This window comes from Rhopalosiphum padi, chromosome 2 (assembly GCF_020882245.1).
Source record: "Rhopalosiphum padi isolate XX-2018 chromosome 2, ASM2088224v1, whole genome shotgun sequence".
Lineage (NCBI taxonomy): Eukaryota > Metazoa > Arthropoda > Insecta > Hemiptera > Aphididae > Rhopalosiphum > Rhopalosiphum padi.
In genome coordinates, this window is record NC_083598.1 from 13500324 (window position 1) to 13506323 (window position 6000).

The following is a 6000-nucleotide window of genomic DNA, read 5'->3' on the forward strand; positions in this document are numbered from 1 at the left end:
TTTAAACGTAAAATAAAATAAGTTATTAAACATTATAAAAATATTATTGTTCCCTATACATTTAAAGCAATAATCCTATAATAAAATTAAATTTATTATATATTTGATTATGATTTTTAAATAGCCTAAATATTTTCATTAAAAATGTATTTTCAAATTTTCAATAAAATATATTAATTACAGTAACTTAAAAAGACTACAATACATAGATTATCAAAATTATAATATGTTAATATTTTATTGTATTAATCAATAAAAAACATTATTATCGGTCTTTTTTATTTTAATAACATGTATAATATAACCTAACAGATCTAACCTATTTAAAACTATTAGGTAATGGAATAAACTTAAATATTCATAATAGTAGGCAATAACAATCTATACATAATATAAAACTGATAATTTATCTGACAAATCTCAATACGTCAAGTTATAATGAATTTAAAAGAATGTTAAAATAATTTGATTATCGGTGGCGCCAAAAAATACATTTACGTATGACAATTGTCATAGGTGAATTTAGTAGGTAGGTGATTACCTTTGTTATTGAGTGCACAAATTCACATTAATCTATCTTAGGTAGGCGTCAACATTTTATGTGGAGGTGTTTAATATCATGTGTAAATTTTTGGACTTCGGCGCCGCTGTTGATTATAGTATATACATTTCTAAATTATTATACACTTAATACTAAATAATATATTTTAAATAGTTTTGGATAGTTTTGGATAGGTACACAATAATTATTTAACGATTTAAATGACTAAAGTGAAAATAATTTTAAAAACATTCTACCACAAATCTTTTACGATATAAGGAAGTGACTAACATATGGTGTTTTCAAGTGTTTATATCCTTAATTAATATTTGAATTACACATTAAACGGCTGTATAATGGACTACAAAACCGTGACCAAGTATAGGCTCATGAGTATTAAATATCAAAACTATTTAGTCGGTTATGATAAAGAGATGAAAAAAGATGACGTGATAATCAATAAGCGGTTGTTTCTTGTTTTTTTTAAGATTTAGTGAAGAACTGGAGAATGGATTGTTATAATGTATATTGTATAAACATATATTTTTGTTTGATTTTTAATATTTTAGGTTTGAACTATAAATGAATTGTTTTAATTCATAATTACGTCGTCTGTCATGTGCTATGCATTTTATTGACTCTTGTCGCAAGACACAAGGTCCTACTGACCTCTTGTAACATTTGTAGTTAAAGTAACACAAATAGTTATACTATGGTTTGTGTATCATTATTTTTATGCAGTATTTAATAACAGTAAATCACAAACATCGAAATTTTTTATTATAGTAAATAAAAAAAAAACCATGCCTGATTGTTGTTACACTTTCAAAGTCAACTTTATTAGATGGTATTCATATGTTTATATATACATGCTTAATGCACCGTTATTTAAAAATTAAAACGTCTTATATTCGAGACGCTTTAGTCTTTTGTCTCTCTCGCCAAATTCACTTCCTACACATTTAAACCGCTGCAGTTCATCACAGCCAACAATAATAGAATAACTCTGAAAATCTAGTAGGTAGTAAATATGATCTATATGATTAAATATTATGAATAATACGAAGCAACGACATTGTAAAATAAACTCATAAGTACGTCACGCTACTTTCTTACGAATGTTTTACTTAGATTTTCCAACCATTTACAAATTACAATTGACATAAAATATGCGTAAATAGAATAGATTTTAAATAAATTTCACCAAGATGTATTCAACTTACTGATGTAATTGTAACAGACCTGTGAATAATATTATAGGTAACTAATGTGCATCTTATCTTAACGAGTTACTCGCACACGTAATTCAGATGTGGTACAGAGAATTTTTTAAGACTCAATAATTCACCAACATTTCATCGCTCTTCACAACAATGGCTATAAATTTAAAGATATAGTACAATGCACACTATGTATTCACGGAAAGCGACGAGAAATCTATTCAATCAAAATCAATAGGCATCAAACGGCACGAAAATACTGATGTGAAAAGTATGAATGATGACCAATAGAAAATTTCACGGTTACCACTTACCATAAGTATACCGTAAATAATATTTCCATCGGCTGCTTGACCCTGGTTACTGTAGTGGGACCGCAGTCCGCGAATTTATAATATAGAACCTCCTTTTTGAGTTCGTAAACGGACGCTGTCAGATTCACTTAAACTTCGTCATTTTCATGTTGTTTTATGTTTTTTTGAGCTGTATGCGTCAATGAGTTCATGTATAATTAATATATTATAATATCGTTTGGCGAGACAAAATTCGATTTCTATTATCAACCATCATTTACATGTCACTAAGTGTGTATTATTTATAATGTTCTTTAACAAAACAAAGCTTGACCGCTTCCAGTCTGACGACATGTGCTGCCTGTTTCCCGAGGATTACGTACGCGCCGATCGGCCCCCGTCAAGGCAGGATTTATAAAATCACCTCTATATCATTCACAGGTTTTTCATAGGAATAGACTATTTTACACAATTGTATATACCCGTACATGGTACACGATCAGGATTAAGAAATTATTAAATCTAATAAGTGTTAAAATATTATAATATTCTGGAATGGTTTGAAAAATTTAAACTGTATAAGTAGATATCTATACATATCAACCGACTACCTGCATAAGCATTTAACATATAATATGTTAAATTCAATGATTACGAACTAAAAACTACAAAATGTAATTGAGGATCATAATTCACATTTTGTAATTTTCAATTAACAATTTCAAATTAGTAAACCTATATTATGTACAAGACAAATGATTATAAACATTAATGAGCCAACATTAAAATATTTTATAACTCTTGTAACTATATCCACTGTAACAAAATATATCAAAATATTTGGTAAAAAATAGGTAAATTAAATAAATTCAAATACCTCGTATTTTTTTTTTCTATAACTATTATTCTAAACGGGTTCTATCAAAAATTACTGACGTCAGTTATCTGTTGATTGATTTATAAAAAATATAATATAGTATATAAAAGATAGATTTAAGAACAATGCCAAACCCAGTCGATTGAAATGGTATAGACTATAGAAGAATACCACATGTGATTCCGCAAAAATGGTAAAATAATAATATTAAGTGTATACTTGTACATTGCGATTCCAGAAGACCATAAACAATTAAAAATTATTACACATTAACATGTAAAACGCGTAAAAACATTTCAATCCGTACACAAATACTAAATACACTACATAATGTAATACATATAGCGGCGAAGTCTACGATTTTTTTCCTTCAAATTTATAACATCCGAAGTGAATACCCTTTTCATTTAGTTTGACATCGGTGGTAAGATTTTTTGACGTCTGTAGAGTTTTGTCGCACACACCAACCGTCGTTATATTATTATAATAAATAATAATAATACGATAACATGTACGTGCAGTAAACCATTGCTGTATGCCGTTGTTATTATTGTGTTGGCTGCGGACACCCTCTCGAACTCGGGAGCAGCGAGACGGACCAACACTATACATATATACACACCAACGTGTTTGGGGTACCTTAATTCCAAGAATTTTCTCGGGAAAAAAATGTACGGAGACACTGCACCGGCCCTAGGGTCAACCAAGGTCATCAGAACAATCAACCGCGCGCACACGCATTATGCTATTATAGGTACACACTATTATAAAATACATATTATTATTATTGTCACGGGTATGTGTGTGTGTGTGTGTATGTATACCTATATGGCTGTATTCGAGCGGGTTATTGTTCTCGGATGTCACAGGGTGCAACCGGTTTATATGGTTTATTATTTATTTTTTTTTTTTGAACAATATTATTCGTTTTCGTATAAATATAAAATATAAGCCGGCTTACAAATTTAATAATAATAATATGGTAACCTGCGAGTAGATTTAGGCGGTACCTATGAAGTTCAACATGTTTCGTGGATCCACACCCGCGCGCTCGAGCACTCCGCGGTCGTCGGTACCTAGGTTAAAAGCGCGCCATCTACGCCATCCTACCGCGATAAATTACTCTTTGAAAGAACGGGGGGAAAAAACGATCAGTGTATCAAGCGCGGGTTTGCTATGGAGGTAGGTACCAATGCAAATATCGTGCACGACAACCGCACACGACTGTAGTTACAATAATGTACAATATATTATAAGTGATAACATTATATTATATATATCTACCATCACATTATTCTATAGTATAGAATCTATACAGACGCCATAAAGCTATATCTGTTGGGGTTAATACCACCTACGTCCTACCCCCTTCTGGCTGTCGCCACAGATCGTGATTGTCGTGACCCGTATGGCGCCACAGACCAGGTAAACGGTCACAGTCGGACGTTTGCGGCCCGTCGCGTCCATACAGGCGCCGGACGGCCGCAAAGTGCATTATATCTCGTGTCCCCGTGGTGGTGCCACCCGGTGATGGCGGACGCGAAGGCGACGGCAAGACACAATAATATGATATTATAATGGTGTGTTCGAGCGAAACGTGCCGTACAAGCCATCAAGGTGATTTTTTCCCTTTTTTTTTTGTTTACCAAAAAGATTTCTATAGGTATACACCACGCATAATACAGATTACGTAGGTAGGTGGTATCTATACAAATATAATATACAAACAGTGGCCGTTTTCCTGTGTATAACGACCCTCACGCCCTCAGTCGCATGCACAAAAAAATAACCCCTATAATATGATGACAATAATTTATACGACCAAGACGACAATCGTCGTCGCCACGGTCACCCGTGTCCCGCCGAGCCCGCCAACCGGAAACAATTCGTGACGGGATGGATAATAATATTAATGGTTGACGCTACGTGAGGTATTATTGTATATGGGCGTAGGTGGCTTATCCGACCACTTAGTAAGCCACTTTCGAACCCTCTCGCCGAAGACCTACGACCGCGACGACGAAGACGTCGTGATGTTAATGGACGGGTATCGGTTACGCGCGAAATCAAACCCGGCACGGTCGAGTACGAATCGTGTTACGACTTGGTCCGGGGGCGGCGAGCAAAAGTGCATCATATCGTTTATGTCCGACTGAACCACTCCGCGGTGGCGTAAGCCGAGGTCTAGAGTCGAGATCCTGTTTGGGGAGGAAACTCGGGCATTGAAAAACGTTATCGCCCTGCAGTTTTGAAATAAGCGTATTCATAATTTACGCCGTTTGCCGCTGATGACTGTAGTACTATATTAATATAATATATAATATTATCATCAGACAAAATGCATTAACTACTATTATATGCACGTATTGTGCATAGTCATTATTAAAATACATTATTGTTGAATGGAGGCAAAGTTGCTGATTGCGTAGCGCATGCGGTCCGAAGAAATGCTGAGACTTCAGAGTCCCCACACAAATTTTTCCCCCGACCGCGGCTGGCGATATTATAATATAGTCGTGGTCGTAACAACTATCGACCGTAATCGTCGTCTATTATTATTGTAATTTAATATTATTTTGATGTGACTCACCTGAGTTATCGGCTCGCGGACATCATACAGTAATCCAAAATATCTAAGTGTGTTTATGTGTGAGTGTATAGTATGGCCCTGATGAAGAATACACACGCGACGGAAAAAACTAAATGCGTAAACAAAATGCACTCGCGACACGCGCACCAGAATACGGCGGCAGAAGAAGACTGTCTCACACGACGCGGAGGACGAGCGGTCGGCACGAACGTCGGTACGAGACTGGGGCCACGTTATTGTGGTCGCCACTGCCGCCGCCGCCACCGCCGCCGCAGTACGCACGCGCTAGCACGGACGCACGATGCGTACGGCCACCGCGTACAATGGGTAAAACACCTGCGACCACTCCCCTGTGACAAAGCGGCGGCGATACCCCCGCGCCGAGATTGTACGACCGCGCGCGTACACAACACCCGGCCGTCGAAATCTCTGAAACCGGTCTAGGGGACGCGATCCGTATACGATTAAAATCGCGCGTG

General features: G+C 35.7%; 1 protein-coding gene across 2 annotated transcripts in view; it reads right to left on the reverse strand.

The window, feature by feature from the left end:
* The window catches only part of LOC132919664 (semaphorin-5A), a 46731-nt gene extending 40977 nt beyond the window's left edge, over positions 1 to 5754 (reverse strand). For both annotated transcript variants that reach the window (XM_060981434.1, XM_060981433.1), the window contains exon 1: positions 5522 to 5754. The gene's annotated coding sequence lies outside the window, so the exon portion shown is untranslated. The remainder of the gene's footprint in view (positions 1 to 5521) is intronic.
* Positions 5755 to 6000: the final 246 nt, after the last annotated feature.